Source organism: Chiloscyllium punctatum, unplaced genomic scaffold (assembly GCF_047496795.1).
Source record: "Chiloscyllium punctatum isolate Juve2018m unplaced genomic scaffold, sChiPun1.3 scaffold_54, whole genome shotgun sequence".
Taxonomy (NCBI): Eukaryota; Metazoa; Chordata; class Chondrichthyes; order Orectolobiformes; family Hemiscylliidae; genus Chiloscyllium; species Chiloscyllium punctatum.
In genome coordinates, this window is record NW_027309789.1 from 1310967 (window position 1) to 1326678 (window position 15712).

Genomic DNA, 15712 nt, shown 5'->3' on the forward strand with positions numbered 1-15712 from the left:
TGTTTCAGCCCCTCTGTTTCAGCCCCTCTGTTTCGGCCCCTCTGTTTCTCGCACTCTGTTTCAGCCCCTCTGTTTCTCGCCCTCTGTTTCAGCCCCTCTGTTTCTCGCCTTCTGTTTCAGCCCCTCTGATTCAGCCACTCTGTTTCAGCCCCTCTGATTCAGCCCCTCTGATTCAGCCCCTCTGTTTCTCGCACTCTGTTTCAGCCCCTCTGTTTCAGCCCTTCTGTTTCAGCCACTCGGTTTCAGCCCCTCTGTTTCTCGCCCTCTGTTTCAGCCCCTCTGTTTCGCACTCTCTGTTTCAGCCCCTCTGTTTCAGCCCCTCTGTTTCTCGCCCTCTGTTTCTGCTCCTCTGTTTCTCGCCCTCTGTTTCAGCCCCTCTGTTTCTCGCCCTCTGTGTCAGCCCCTCTGATACAGCCCCTCTGTTTCAGCCCCTCTGAATCAGCCCCTCTGTTTCAGCCCCTCTGTTTCAGCCCCTCTGTTTCTCGCCCTCTGTTTCAGCCCCTCTGTTTCTCACCCTCTGTTTCAGCACCTCTGTTTCAGCCCCTCTGTTTCTCGCCCTCTGTTTCAGCCCCTCTGTTTCTCGCCCTCTGTTTCAGCCCCTCTGATTCAGCCCCTCTGTTTCTCGCCCTCTGTTTCAGCCCCTCTGTTTCTCGCCATCTGTTTTAGCCCCTCTGTTTCTCACCCTCTGTTTCAGCCCCTCTGTTTCAGCCCCTCTGTTTCAGCCCCTCTGTTTCTCGCCCTCTGTTTCAGACCCTCTGTTTCTCGCCCTCTGTTTCAGCCTCTCTGTTTCTCGCCCTCTGTTTCAGCCCCTCTGTTTCAGCCCCTCTGATTCAGCCCCTCTGTTTCAGCCCCTCTGATTCAGCCCCTCTGTTTCAGCCCCTCTGATTCAGCCCCTCTGTTTCAGCCCCTCTGATTCAGCCCCTCTGTTTCAGCCCCTCTGATTCAGTACCTTATTTTCTCGCCCTCTGTTTCAGCCCCTCTGTTTCAGCCCCTCTATTTCAGCCCCTCTGTTTCAGCCCCTCTGTTTCAGGCTCTCTGTTTCAGCCCGTCTGTTTCTCGCCCTGTGTTTCAGCCTCTCTGTTTCTCGCCCTCTGATTCAGCCCCTCTGTTTCAGCCCCTCTGATTCAGCCCCTCTGTTTCAGCCCCTCTGTTTCAGCCCCTCTGTTTCTCGCCCTGTGTTTCAGCCTCTCTGTTTCTCGCCCTCTGTTTCAGCCCCACTGTTTCAGCCCCTCTGTTTCAGCCCCTCTGTTTCTCGCCCTCTGTTTCAGCCCCTCTGTTTCTCGCCCTCTGTATCAGGCGCTTTGTTTCAGCACCTTTGTTTCAGCCCCACTTTTTCAGCCCCTCTGATTCAGCCCCTCTGTTTCTCGCCCTCTGTTTCAGCCCCTCTGTTTCAGCCCCTCTGATTCAGCCCCTCTGATTCAGCCCCTCTGTTTCTCGCCCTCTGTTTCTGCCCCTCTGTTTCAGGCCCTCTGATTCAGCCCCTCTGATTCAGCCCCTCTGTTTCTTGCCCTCTGTTTCAGCCCCTCTGTTTCAGCCCCTCTGTTTCAGCCCCTCCGATTCAGCCCCTATGTTTCAGCCCCTCTGTTTCTGCCCCTCTGTTTCCGCCCCACTGTTTCTCGCCCTTTGTTTCAGCCCCTCTGTTTCTCGCCCTCTGTTTCAGCCCCTCTGTTTCAGCCCCTCTGTTTCAGCCCCTCTGTTTCTCGCCCTCTGTTTCAGCCCCTCTGATTCTGCCCCTCTGTTTCAGCCCCTCTGATTCAGCCCCTCTGTTTCAGCCCCTCTGATTCAGTACCTTAGTTTCTCGCCCTCTGTTTCAGCCCCTCTGTTTCAGCCCCTCTATTTCAGCCCCTCTGTTTCAGCCCCTCTGTTTCAGGCTCTCTGTTTCAGCCCGTCTGTTTCAGCCCCTCTGTTTCAGCCCCTCTGATTCAGTCCCTTAGTTTCTCGCCCTCTGTTTCAGCCCCTCTGTTTCAGCCCCTCTGATTCAGCCCCTCTGATTCAGCCCCTCTGTTTCTCGCCCTCTGTTTCAGCCCCTCTGTTTCAGCCCCTCTGATTCAGCCCCTCTGATTCAGCCCCTCTGTTTCTCGCCCTCTGTTTCTGCCCCTCTGTTTCAGCCCCTCTGTTTCAGCCCCTCTGTTTCTTGCCCTCTGTTTCAGCCCCTCTGTTTCAGCCCCTCTGTTTCAGCCCCTCCGATTCAGCCCCTCTGTTTCAGCCCCTCTGTTTCTGCCCCTCTGTTTCCGCCCCTCTGTTTCTCGCCCTTTGTTTCAGCCCCTCTGTTTCTCGCCCTCTGTTTCAGCCCCTCTGTTTCAGCACCTCTGTTTCAGCCCCTCTGTTTCTCGCCCTCTGTTTCAGCCCCTCTGTTTCTTGCCCTCTATTTCAGCCCCTCTGTTTCAGCCCCTCTGTTTCTCGCCCTCTGTTTCTGCCCCTCTGTTTCTCGCCCTCTGTTTCAGCCCGTCTGTTTCTCGCCTTCTGTTTCAGCCCCTCTGATTCAGCCCCTCTGTTTCAGCCCCTCTGTTTCAGCCCCTCTGATTCAGCCCCTCTGTTTCTCGCCCTCTGTTTCAGCCCCTCTGTTTCAGCCCTTCTGTTTCAGCCACTCGGTTTCAGCCCCTCTGTTTCTTGCCCTCTGTTTCAGCCCCTCTGTTTATCGCCCTTTGTTTTAGCCCCTCTGTTTCTCGCCCTCTGTTTCAGCCCCGCTGTTTCAGCCCCTCTGTTTCAGCCCCTCCGATTCAGCCCCTCTGTTTCAGCCCCTCTGTTTCTGGCCCTCTGTTTCAGCCCCTATGTTTCTCGCCCTTTGTTTCAGCCCCTCTGTTTCTCGCCCTCTGTTTCAGCCCCTCTGCTTCAGCCCCTCTGTTTCAGCCCCTCTGTTTCTCGCCCTCTGTTTCAGCCCCTCTGTTTCTTGCCCTCTGTTTCAGCCCCTCTGTTTCAGCCCCACTGTTTCTCGCCCTCTGTTTCTGCCCCTCTGTTTCTCGCCCTCTGTTTCAGCCCCTCTGTTTCTCGCCCTTTGTTTCAGCCCCTCTATTTTAGCCCCACTGTTTCAGCCCCTTTGTTTCAGCCCCACTGTTTCAGCCCCTCTGTTTCAGCCCCTCTGTTTCTCGCCCTCTGTTTCAGCCCCTCTGTTTCTCGCTCTCTGTTTCAGCCCCTCTGTTTCTGCCCCTCTGTTTCAGCCCCTCTGTTTCAGCCCCTCTGTTTCTCGCCCTCTGTTTCAGCCCCTCTGTTTCTTGCCCTCTGTTTCAGCCACTCTGTTTCTCGCCCTCTTTTTCAGCCACTATGTTTCTCGCCCTCTGTTTCAGCCCCTCTGTTTCAGACCCTCTGTTTCAGTCCCTCCGTTTCTCGCCCTCTGTTTCTCGCCCTCTGTTTCAGCCCCTCTGTTTCTCGCCCTCTGTTTCAGCCCCTCTGTTTCTCGCCCTCTGTTTCAGCCCCTCTGTTTCAGCCCCTCTCTTTCTCGCTCTCTGTTTCAGCCCCTCTGTTTCCGCCCCTCTTTTTCAGCCCCTCTGTATCAGCCCCTCTGTTTCTCGCCCTCTGTTTCAGCCCCTCTGTTTCTTGCCCTCTGTTTCAGCCACTCTGTTTCTCGCTCTCTGTTTCAGCCACTCTGTTTCTCGCCCTCTGTTTCAGCCCCTCTGTTTCAGCCCCTCTGTTTCAGTCCCTCTGTTTCAGCCCCTCTGTTTCTCGCCCTCTGTTTCAGCCCCTCTGTTTCTCGCCCTGTGTTTCAGCCTCTCTGTTTCTCGCCCTCTGTTTCAGCCCCACTGTTTCAGCCCCTCTGTTTCAGCCCCTCTGTTTCTCGCCCTCTGTTTCAGCCCCTCTGTTTCTCGCCCTCTGTATCAGGCGCTTTGTTTCAGCACCTTTGTTTCAGCCCCACTTTTTCAGCCCCTCTGATTCAGCCCCTCTGTTTCTCGCCCTCTGTTTCAGCCCCTCTGTTTCAGCCCCTCTGATTCAGCCCCTCTGATTCAGCCCCTCTGTTTCTCGCCCTCTGTTTCTGCCCCTCTGTTTCAGGCCCTCTGATTCAGCCCCTCTGATTCAGCCCCTCTGTTTCTTGCCCTCTGTTTCAGCCCCTCTGTTTCAGCCCCTCTGTTTCAGCCCCTCCGATTCAGCCCCTATGTTTCAGCCCCTCTGTTTCTGCCCCTCTGTTTCCGCCCCACTGTTTCTCGCCCTTTGTTTCAGCCCCTCTGTTTCTCGCCCTCTGTTTCAGCCCCTCTGTTTCAGCCCCTCTGTTTCAGCCCCTCTGTTTCTCGCCCTCTGTTTCAGCCCCTCTGTTTCTTGCCCTCTATTTCAGCCCCTCTGTTTCAGCCCCTCTGTTTCTCGCCCTCTGTTTCTGCCCCTCTGTTTCTCGCCCTCTGTTTCAGCCCCTCTGTTTCTCGCCTTCTGTTTCAGCCCCTCTGTTTCAGCCCCTCTGTTTCAGGCTCTCTGTTTCAGCCCCTCTGATTCAGCCCCTCTGTTTCTCGCCCTCTGTTTCAGCCCCTCTGTTTCAGCCCTTCTGTTTCAGCCACTCGGTTTCAGCCCCTCTGTTTCTTGCCCTCTGTTTCAGCCCCTCTGTTTATCGCCCTCTGTTTTAGCCCCTCTGTTTCTCGCCCTCTGTTTCAGCCCCTCTGTTTCGCACTCTCTGTTTCAGCCCCTCTGTTTCAGCCCCTCTGTTTCAGCCCCTCCGATTCAGCCCCTCTGTTTCAGCACCTCTGCTTCTGCCCCTCTGTTTCAGCCCCTCTGTTTCTCGCCCTTTGTTTCAGCCCCTCTGTTTCTCGCCCTCTGTTTCAGCCATTCTGGTTCAGCCCCTCTGTTTCAGCCCCTCTGTTTCTCGCCCTCTGTTTCAGCCCCTCTGTTTCTTGCCCTCTGGTTCAGCCCCTCTGTTTCAGCCCCACTGTTTCTCGCCCTCTGTTTCTGCCCCTCTGTTTCTCGCCCTCTGTTTCAGCCCCTCTATTTCTCGCCCTCTGTTTCAGCCCCTCTATTTTAGCCCCACTGTTTCAGCCCCTTTGTTTCAGCCCCACTGTTTCAGCCCCTCTGTTTCAGCCCCTCTGTTTCTAGCCCTCTGTTTCAGCCCCTCTGTTTCTCGCTCTCTGTTTCAGCATCTCTGTTTCCGCCCCTCTGTTTCAGCCCCTCTGTTTCAGCCCCTCTGTTTCTCGCCCTCTGTTTCAGCCCCTCTGTTTCTTGCCCTCTGTTTCAGCCCCTCTGTTTCTCGCTCTCTGTTTCAGCCCCTCTGTTTCCGCCCCTCTGTTTCAGCCCCTCTGTTTCTTGCCCTCTGTTTCAGCCCCTCTGTTTCTCGCTCTCTGTTTCAGCCCCTCTGTTTCCGCCCCTCTGTTTCAGCCCCTCTGTTTCAGCCCCTCTGTTTCAGCCCCTCTGTTTCTAGCCCTCTGTTTCAGCCCCTCTGTTTCTCGCTCTCTGTTTCAGCCCCTCTGTTTCCGCCCCTCTGTTTCAGCCCCTCTGTTTCAGCCCCTCTGTTTCTCGCCCTCTGTTTCAGCCCCTCTGTTTCTTGCCCTCTGTTTCAGCCACTCTGTTTCTCGCCCTCTGTTTCTCGCCCTCTGTTTCAGCCCCTCTGTTTCAGATCCTCTGTTTCTCGCCCTCTGTTTCAGCCACTCTGTTTCTCGCCCTCTGTTTCTCGCCCTCTGTTTCTCGCCCTCTGTTTCAGCCCCTCTGTTTCTTGCCCTCTGTTTCAGCCACTCTGTTTCTCGCCCTCTGTTTCTCGCCCTCTGTTTCTCGCCCTCTGTTTCAGCCCCTCTGTTTCTCGCCCTCTGTTTCAGCCCCTCTGTTTCTCGCCCTCTGTTTCAGCCCCTCTGTTTCAGCCCCTCTGTTTCTCGCTCTCTGTTTCAGCCCCTCTGTTTCCGCCCCTCTGTTTCAGCCCCTCTGTTTCAGCCCCTCTGTTTCTCGCCCTCTGTTTCAGCCCCTCTGTTTCTTGCCCTCTGTTTCAGCCACTCTGTTTCTCGCTCTCTGTTTCAGCCACTCTGTTTCTCGCCCTCTGTTTCAGCCCCTCTGTTTCAGCCCCTCTGTTTCAGTCCCTCTGTTTCAGCCCCTCTGTTTCTCGCCCTCTGTTTCAGTCCCTCTGTTTCTCGCCCTGTGTTTCAGCCTCTCTGTTTCTCGCCCTCTGTTTCAGCCCCACTGTTTCAGCCCCTCTGTTTCAGCCCCTCTGTTTCTCGCCCTCTGTTTCAGACCCTCTGTTTCTCGCCCACTGTATCAGGCGCTTTGTTTCAGCCCCTTTGTTTCAGCCGCACTTTTTCAGCCCCTCTGTTTCTCGCCCTCTGTTTCTCGCCCTCTGTTTCAGCCACTCTGTTTCAGCCCCTCTGTTTCAGCCACTCTGTTTCAGTCCCTCTGTTTCTCGCCCTCTGTTTCTGCCCGTCTGTTTCTCGCCCTCTGTTTCAGCCCCTCTGTTTCTCGCCCTCTGTTTCAGCCCCTCTGTTTCTCGCCCTCTGTTTCAGCCCCTCTGTTTCTCGCCCTCTGTTTCAGTCCCTCTGTTTCGCGCTCTCTGTTTCAGCCCCTCTGTTTCAGTCCCTCTGTTTCTCGCTCTCTGTTTCTGCCCGTCTGTTTCTCGCCCTCTGTTTCAGCCCCTCTGTTTCTTGCCCTCTGTTTCTGCCCCTCTGTTTCTCGCCCTCTGTTTCCGCCCCTCTGATTCAACCCCTCTCTTTCAGACCCTCTGTTTCTCGCCCTCTGTTTCAGCCCCTCTGTTTCTCGCCCTCTGTTTCAGCCTCTCTGTTTCTCGCCCTCTGTTTCAGCCCCTCTGTTTCAGCCCCTCTGATTCAGCCCCTCTGTTTCAGCCCCTCTGATTCAGCCCCTCTGTTTCAGCCCCTCTGATTCAGTACCTTAGTTTCTCGCCCTCTTTTTCAGCCCCTCTATTTCAGCCCCTCTATTTAAGCCCCTCTGTTTCAGCCCCCCTGTTTCAGGCTCTCTGTTTCAGCCCGTCTGTTTCAGCCCCTCTGTTTCAGCCCCTCTGATTCAGTCCCTTAGTTTCTCGCCCTCTGTTTCAGCCCCTCTGTTTCAGCCCCTCTGATTCAGCCCCTCTGATTCAGCCCCTCTGTTTCTCGCCCTCTGTTTCAGCCCCTCTGTTTCAGCCCCTCTGATACAGCCACTCTGATTCAGCCCCTCTGTTTCTCGCCCTCTGTTTCTGCCCCTCTGTTTCAGGCCCTCTGATTCAGCCCCTCTGATTCAGCCCCTCTGTTTCTTGCCCTCTGTTTCAGCCCCTCTGTTTCAGCCCCTCTGTTTCAGCCCCTCCGATTCAGCCCCTATGTTTCAGCCCCTCTGTTTCTGCCCCTCTGTTTCCGCCCCTCTGTTTCTCGCCCTTTGTTTCAGCCCCTCTGTTTCTCGCCCTCTGTTTCAGCCCCTCTGTTTCAGCCCCTCTGTTTCAGCCCCTCTGTTTCTCGCCCTCTGTTTCAGCCCCTCTGTTTCTTGCCCTCTATTTCAGACCCTCTGTTTCAGCCCCTCTGTTTCTCGCCCTCTGTTTCTGCCCCTCTGTTTCTCGCCCTCTGTTTCAGCCCCTCTGTTTCTCGCCTTCTGTTTCAGCCCCTCTGATTCAGCCCCTCTGTTTCAGCCCCTCTGTTTCAGCCCCTCTGATTCAGCCCCTCTGTTTCTCGCCCTCTGTTTCAGCCCCTCTGTTTCAGCCCTTCTGTTTCAGCCACTCGGTTTCAGCCCCTCTGTTTCTTGCCCTCTGTTTCAGCCCCTCTGTTTATCGCCCTCTGTTTTAGCCCCTCTGTTTCAGCCCCTCTGTTTCGCACTCTCTGTTTCAGCCCCTCTGTTTCAGCCCCTCTGTTTCAGCCCCTCCGATTCAGCCCCTCTGTTTCAGCCCCTCTGTTTCTGCCCCTCTGTTTCAGCCCCTCTGTTTCTCGCCCTTTGTTTCAGCCCCTCTGTTTCTCGCCCTCTGTTTCAGCCATTCTGGTTCAGCCCCTCTGTTTCAGCCCCTCTGTTTCTCGCCCTCTGTTTCAGCCCCTCTGTTTCTTGCCCTCTGGTTCAGCCCCTCTGTTTCAGCCCCACTGTTTCTCGCCCTCTGTTTCTGCCCCTCTGTTTCTCGCCCTCTGTTTCAGCCCCTCTATTTCTCGCCCTCTGTTTCAGCCCCTCTATTTTAGCCCCACTGTTTCAGCCCCTTTGTTTCAGCCCCACTGTTTCAGCCCCTCTGTTTCAGCCCCTCTGTTTCTAGCCCTCTGTTTCAGCCCCTCTGTTTCTCGCTCTCTGTTTCAGCCCCTCTGTTTCCGCCCCTCTGTTTCAGCCCCTCTGTTTCAGCCCCTCTGTTTCTCGCCCTCTGTTTCAGCCCCTCTGTTTCTTGCCCTCTGTTTCAGCCACTCTGTTTCTCGCCCTCTGTTTCTCGCCCTCTGTTTCAGCCCCTCTGTTTCAGATCCTCTGTTTCAGTCCCTCTGTTTCTCGCCCTCTGTTTCTCGCCCTCTGTTTCAGCCCCTCTGTTTCTCGCCCTGTGTTTCAGCCTCTCTGTTTCTCGCCCTCTGTTTCAGCCCCTCTGTTTCAGCCCCTCTGTTTCTCGCTCTCTGTTTCAGCCCCTCTGTTTCCGCCCCTCTGTTTCAGCCCCTCTGTTTCAGCCCCTCTGTTTCTCGCCCTCTGTTTCAGCCCCTCTGTTTCTTGCCCTCTGTTTCAGCCACTCTGTTTCTCGCTCTCTGTTTCAGCCACTCTGTTTCTAGCCCTCTGTTTCAGCCCCTCTGTTTCAGTCCCTCTGTTTCAGCCCCTCTGTTTCTCGCCCTCTGTTTCAGACCCTCTGTTTCTCGCCCTGTGTTTCAGCCTCTCTGTTTCTCGCCCTCTGTTTCAGCCCCACTGTTTCAGCCCCTCTGTTTCAGCCCCTCTGTTTCTCGCCCTCTGTTTCAGACCCTCTGTTTCTCGCCCACTGTATCAGGCGCTTTGTTTCAGCCCCTTTGTTTCAGCCGCACTTTTTCAGCCCCTCTGTTTCTCGCCCTCTGTTTCTCGCCCTCTGTTTCAGCCACTCTGTTTCAGCCCCTCTGTTTCAGCCACTCTGTTTCAGTCCCTCTGTTTCTCGCCCTCTGTTTCTGCCCGTCTGTTTCTCGCCCTCTGTTTCAGCCCCTCTGTTTCTCGCCCTCTGTTTCAGCCCCTCTGTTTCTCGCCCTCTGTTTCAGCCCCTCTGTTTCTCGCCCTCTGTTTCAGTCCCTCTGTTTCGCGCTCTCTGTTTCAGCCCCTCTGTTTCAGTCCCTCTGTTTCTCGCTCTCTGTTTCTGCCCGTCTGTTTCTCGCCCTCTGTTTCAGCCCCTCTGTTTCTTGCCCTCTGTTTCTGCCCCTCTGTTTCTCGCCCTCTGTTTCCGCCCCTCTGATTCAACCCCTCTCTTTCAGACCCTCTGAATCAGCCACTCTGATTCAGCCCCTCTGTTTCAGCCCCTCTGTTTCTCGCCCTCTGTTTCAGCCCCTCTGTTTCTCACCCTCTGTTTCAGCCCCTCTGTTTCAGCCCCTCTGTTTCTCGCCCTCTGTTTCAGCCCCTCTGTTTCTCGGCATTTGTTTCAGCGCCTCTGATTCAGCCCCTCTGTTTCTCACCCTCTGTTTCAGCCCCTCTGTTTCTCGCCCTCTTTTTCAGCCCCTCTATTTCTTGCCCTCTGTTTCAGCCCCTCTGTTTCAGCCCCTCTGTTTCAGCCCCTCTGTTTCTCGCCCTCTGTTTCAGCCCCTCTGTCTCTCGCCCTCTGTTTCAGCCCCTCTGTTTCTCGCCCTCTGTTTCAGCCCCTTTATTTCTCACCCTCTGTTTCAGCCCCTCTGATTCAGCCCCACTGTTTCAGCCCCTCTGTTTCAGCCCCTCTGTTTCTCGCCCTCTGTTTCAGCCCCTCTGTTTCTCGCCCTCCGTTTCAGCACCTCTGTTTCTCGCCCTCTGTTTCAGCCCCTCTGTTTCAGACCCTCTGTTTCCGTCCCTCTGTTTCTCGCCCTCTGTTTCTCGCCCTCTGTTTCAGCCCCTCTGTTTCTCGCCCTCTGTTTCAGCCCCTCTGTTTCTCGCCCTCTGTTTCAGCCCCTCTGTTTCAGCCCCTCTGTTTCAGCCCCTCTGTTTCAGCCCCTCTGTTTCTCGCCCTCTGTTTAAGCCCCTTTGTTTCTTGCCCTCTGTTTCAGCCCCTCTGTTTCTCGCCCTCAGTTTCAGCCTCTCTGTTTCTCGCCCTCTGTTTCAGCCCCTCTGTTTCAGCCCCTCTGATTCAGCCCCTCTGTTTCAGCCCCTCTGTTTCTCGCCCTCTGTTTCAGCCCCTCTGATTCAGCCCCTCTGTTTCAGCCCCTCTGATTTAGCCCCTCTGTTTCAGCCCCTCTATTTCAGCCCCTCTGTTTCAGCCCCTCTGTTTCAGGCTCTCTGTTTCAGCCTGTCTGTTTCAGCCCCTCTGTTTCAGCCCCTCTGATTCAGTCCCTTAGTTTCTCGCCCTCTGTTTCAGCCCCTCTGTTTCAGCCCCTCTGATTCAGCCCCTCTGATTCAGCCCCTCTGTTTCTCGCCCTCTGTTTCTCGCCCTCTGTTTCAGCCCCTCTGTTTCTCGCTCTCTGTTTCTGCCCCTCTGTTTCAGCCCCTCTGTTTCAGCCCGTCTGTTTCTTGCCCTCTGTTTCAGCCCCTCTGTTTCAGCCCCTCTGTTTCAGCCCCTCCGATTCAGCCCCTCTGTTTCAGCCCCTCTGTTTCTGCCCCTCTGTTTCAGCCCCTCTGTTTCTCGCCCTTTGTTTCAGCCCCTCTGTTTCGCGCCCTCTGTTTCAGCCCCTCTGTTTCAGCCCCTCTGTATCAGCCCCTCTGTTTCTCGCCCTCTGTTTCAGCCCCTCTGTTTCTTGCCCTCTGTTTCAGCCCCTCTGTTTCAGCCCCTCTGTTTCAGCCCCTCTGTTTCTCGCCCTCTGTTTCTGCCCCTCTGTTTCTCGCCCTCTGTTTCAGCCCCTCTGTTTCTCGCCTTCTGTTTCAGCCCCCCTGATTCAGCCCCTCTGTTTCTCACCCTCTGATTCAGCCCCTCTGATTCAGCCCCTCTGTTTCTCGCCCTCTGTTTCAGCCCCACTGTTTCAGACCTTCTGTTTCAGCCACTCGGTTTCAGCCCCTCTGTTTCTTGCCCTCTGTTTCAGCCCCTCTGTTTCTCGCCCTCTGTTTCAGCCCCTCTGTTTCTCGCCCTCTGTTTCAGCCCCTCTGTTTCGCACTCTCTGTTTCAGCCCCTCTGTTTCTCACCCTCTGTTTCAGCACCTCTGTTTCTGCCCCTCTGTTTCTCGCCCTCTGTTTCAGCCCCTCTGTTTCTCGCCCTCTGTTTCAGCCCCTCTGTTTCTCGCCATCTGTTTCAGCCCCTCTGTTTCTGGCCCTCTGTTTCAGCCCCTCTGTTTCAGCCCCTCTGTTTCAGCCCCTCTGTTTCTCGCCCTCTGTTTCAGCCCCTCTGTTTCTCGCCCTCTGTTTCAGCCTCTCTGTTTCTCGCCCTCTGTTTCAGCCCCTCTGTTTCAGCCCCTCTGATTCAGCCCCTCTGTTTCAGCCCCTCTGATTCAGCCCCTCTGTTTCAGCCCCTCTGATTCAGTACCTTAGTTTCTCGCCCTCTGTTTCAGCCCCTCTGTTTCAGCCCCTCTATTTCAGCCCCTCTGTTTCAGCCCCACTGTTTCAGGCTCTCTGTTTCAGCCCGTCTGTTTCAGCCCCTCTGTTTCAGCCCCTCTGATTAAGTCCCTCTGATTCAGCCCCTCTGATTCAGCCCCTCTGTTTCTCGCCCTCTGTTTCAGCCCCTCTGTTTCAGCCCCTCTGATTCAGCCCCTCTGATTCAGCCCCTCTGTTTCTCGCCCTCTGTTTCTGCCCCTCTGTTTCAGCCCCTCTGTTTCAGCCCCTCTGTTTCTTGCCCTCTGTTTCAGCCCCTCTGTTTCAGCCCCTCTGTTTCAGCCCCTCCGATTCAGCCCCTCTGTTTCAGCCCCTCTGTTTCTGCCCCTCTGTTTCCGCCTCTCTGTTTCTCGCCCTTTGTTTCAGCTCCTCTGTTTTTCGCCCTCTGTTTCAGCCCCTCTGTTTCAGCCGCTCTGTTTCAGCCCCTCTGTTTCTCGCCCTCTGTTTCAGCCCCTCTGTTTCTTGCCCTCTGTTTCAGCCCCTCTGTTTCAGCCCCTCTGTTTCTCGCCCTCTGTTTCAGCCCCTCTGTTTCTCGCCCTCTGTTTCAGCCCGTCTGTTTCTCGCCTTCTGTTTCAGCCCCTCTGATTCAGCCCCTCTGTTTCAGCCCCTCTGTTTCAGCCCCTCTGTTTCAGCCCCTCTGTTTCAGCCCTTCTGTTTCAGCCACTCGGTTTCAGCCCCTCTGTTTCTTGCCCTCTGTTTCAGCCCCTCTGTTTATCGCCCTCTGTTTTAGCCCCTCTGTTTCTCGCCCTCTGTTTCAGCCCCTCTGTTTCGCACTCTCTGTTTCAGCCCCTCTGTTTCAGCCCCTCTGTTTCAGCCCCTCCGATTCAGCCACTCTGTTTCAGCCCCTCTGTTTCTGCCCCTCTGTTTCAGCCCCTCGGTTTCTCGCCCTTTGTTTCAGCCCCTCTGTTTCTCGCCCTCTGTTTCAGCCCCTCTGCTTCAGCCCCTCTGTTTCAGCCCCTCTGTTTCTCGCCCTCTGTTTCAGCCCCTCTGTTTCTTGCCCTCTGTTTCAGCCCCTCTGTTTCAGCCCCACTCTTTCTCGCCCTCTGTTTCTGCCCCTCTGTTTCTCGCCCTCTGTTTCAGCCCCTCTGTTTCTCGCCTTCTGTTTGAGCCCCTCTGATTCAGGCCCTCTCTTTCAGCCCCTCTGTTTCTCGCCTTCTGTTTCAGCCCCTCTGATTCAGGCCCTCTGTTTCAGCCCCTCTGATTCAGCCCCTCTGATTCAGCCCCTCTGTTTCTCGCCCTCTGTTTCAGCCCATCTGTTTCAGCCCTTCTGTTTCAGCCACTCGGTTTCAGCCCCTCTGTTTCTGGCCCTCTGTTTCAGCCCCTCTGTTTCTCGCTCTCTGTTTCAGCCCCTCTGTTTCAGCCCCTCTGTTTCAGCCCCTCTGTTTCTCGCCCTCTGTTTCAGCCCCTCTGTTTCTTGCCCTCTGTTTCAGCCAATCTGTTTCTCGCCCTCTGTTTCAGCCTCTCTGTTTCTCGCCCTCTGTTTCAGCCCCTCTGTTTCAGCCCCTCTGCTTCAGCACCTCTGTTTCAGCCCCTCTGTTTCTCGCCCTCTGTTTCAGCCCCTCTGATTCAGCCCCTCTGTTTCTCGCCCTCTGTTTCAGCCCCTCTGTTTCTCGCCCACTGTTTCAGCCCCTCTGTTTCAGCCCCTCTGTTTCAGCCCCTCTGTTTCTCGCCCTCTGTTTCAGCCCCTCTGATTCAGCCCCTCTGTTTCTCGCCCTCTGTTTCAGCCCCTCTGTTTCTCGCCATCTGTTTCAGCCCCTCTGTTTCTCGCCTTCTGTTTCAGCCCCTCTGTTTCAGCCCCTCTGTTTCAGCCCTTCTGTTTCTCGCCCTCTGTTTCAGCCCCTCTGATTCTCGCCCTCTATTTCAGCCTCTCTGTTTCTCGCCCTCTGTTTCAGCCCCTCTGATTCAGCCCCTCTGTTTCAGCCCCTCTGAATCAGCCCCTCTGTTTCAGACCCTCTATTTCAGCCCCTCTGTTTCAGCCACTCTGTTTCAGGCTCTCTGTTTCAGCCAGTCTGTTTCAGCCCCTCTGATTCAGTAACTTAGTTTCACGCCCTCTGTTTCAGCCCCTCTGTTTCAGCCCCTCTGATTCAGTACCTTAGTTTCACGCCCTCTGTTTCAGCCCCTCTGTTTCAGCCCCTCTATTTCAGCCCCTCTGTTTCAGCCCCTCTGTTTCAGGCTCTCTGTTTCAGCCCCTCTGTTTCTCGCCCTCTGTTTCAGCCCCTCTGTTTCTCGCCCTCTGTTTCCGCCCCTCTGTTTCAGCCCCTCTGATTCAGCCCCTCTGATTCAGCCCCTCTGTTTCTCGCCCTCTGTTTCAGCCCCTCTGTTTCAGCCCCTCTGATTCAGCCCCTCTGATTCAGCCCCTCTGTTTCTCGCCCTCTGTTTCTGCTCCTCTGTTTCAGCCCCTCTGTTTCAGCCCCTCTGTTTCTTGCCCTCTGTTTCAGCCCCTCTGTTTCAGCCCCTCCGATTCAGCCCCTCTGTTTCAGCCCCTCTGTTTCTGCCCCTCTGTTTCAGCCCCTCTGTTTCTCGCCCTTTGTTTCAGCCCCTCTGTTTCTCGCCCTCTGTTTCAGCCCCTCTGTTTCAGCCCCTCTGTTTCAGCCCCTCTGTTTCTTGCCCTCTGTTTCAGCCCCTCTGTTTCAGCCCCTCTGTTTCTCGCCCTCTGTTTCTGCCCCTCTGTTTCTCGCCCTCTGTTTCAGCCCCTCTGTTTCTCGCCTTCTGTTTCAGCCCCTCTGATTCAGCCCCTCTGTTTCAGCCCCTCTGATTCAGCCCCTCTGATTCAGCCCCTCTGTTTCTCGCCCTCTGTTTCAGACCCTCTGTTTCAGCCCTTCTGTTTCAGCCACTCGGTTTCAGCCCCTCTGTTTCTTGCCCTCTGTTTCAGCCCCTCTGTTTCTCGCCCTCTGTTTCAGCCCCTCTGTTTCTCGCCCTCTGTTTCAGCCCCTCTGTTTCGCACTCTCTGTTTCAGCCCCTCTGTTTCAGCCCCTCTGTTTCTCGCCCTCTGCTTCTGCTCCTCCGTTTCTCGCCCTCTGTTTCAGCCGCTCTATTTCTCGCCCTCTGTTTCAGCCCCTCTGATTCAGCCCCTCTGTTTCAGCCCCTCTGAATCAGCCCCTCTGTTTCAGCCCCTCTGTTTCAGCCCCTCTGTTTCTCGCCCTCTGTTTCAGCCCCTCTGTTTCTCACCCTCTGTTTCAGCACCTCTGTTTCAGCCCCTCTGTTTCTCGCCCTCTGTTTCAGTCCCTCTGTTTCTCGCCCTCTGTTTCAGCCCCTCTGATTCAGCCCCTCTGTTTCTCGCCCTCTGTTTCAGCACCTCTGTTTCAGCCCCTCTGTTTCTCGCCCTCTGTTTCAGCCCCTCTGTTTCTCGCCCTCTGTTTCAGCACCTCTGTTTCAGCCCCTCTGTTTCTCGCCATCTGTTTCACCCCCTCTGTTTCTCGCCCTCTGTTTCAGCCCCTCTGTTTCAGCCCCTCTGTTTCTGCCCCTCTGTTTCTCGCCCTCTGTTTCAGCCCCTCTGTTTCTCGCCCTCTGTTTCAGCCTCTCTGTTTCTCGCCCTCTGTTTCAGCCCCTCTGTTTCAGCCCCTCTGATTCAGCCCCTCTGTTCCAGCCCCTCTGTTTCTCGCCCTCTGTTTCAGCCCCTCTGATTCAGCCCCTCTGTTTCAGCCCCTCTGATTCAGCCCCTCTGTTTCAGCCCCTCTGTTTCAGCCCCTCTGTTTCAGCCCCTCTGATTCAGTACCTTAGTTTCTCGCCCTCTGTTTCAGCTCCTCTGTTTCAGCCCTTCTGATTCAGCCACTCTGATGCAGCCCCTCTGATTCAGCCCCTCTGTTTCTCGCCCTCTGTTTCTGCCCCTCTGTTTCAGCCCCTCTGTTTCAGCCCCTCTGTTTCTTGCCCTCTTTTTCAGCCCCTCTGTTTCAGCCCCTCTGTTTCAGCCCCTCTGTTTCAGCCCATCCGATTCAGCCCCTCTGTTTCAGCCCCTCTGTTTCTGCCCCTCTGTTTCAGCCCCTCTGTTTCTCGCCCTTTGTTTCAGCCCCTCTGTTTCTCGCCCTCTGTTTCAGCCCCTCTGCTTCAGCCCCACTGTTTCAGCCCCTCTGTTTCTCGCCCTCTGTTTCAGCCCCTCTGTTTCTTGCCCTCTGTTTCTCGCCCTCTGTTTCTGCCCCTCTGTTTCTCGCCCTCTGTTTCAGCCCCTCTGTTTCTCGCCTTCTGTTTCAGCCCCTCTGATTCAGGACCTCTGTTTCAGCCCCTCTGATTCAGCCCCTCTGAT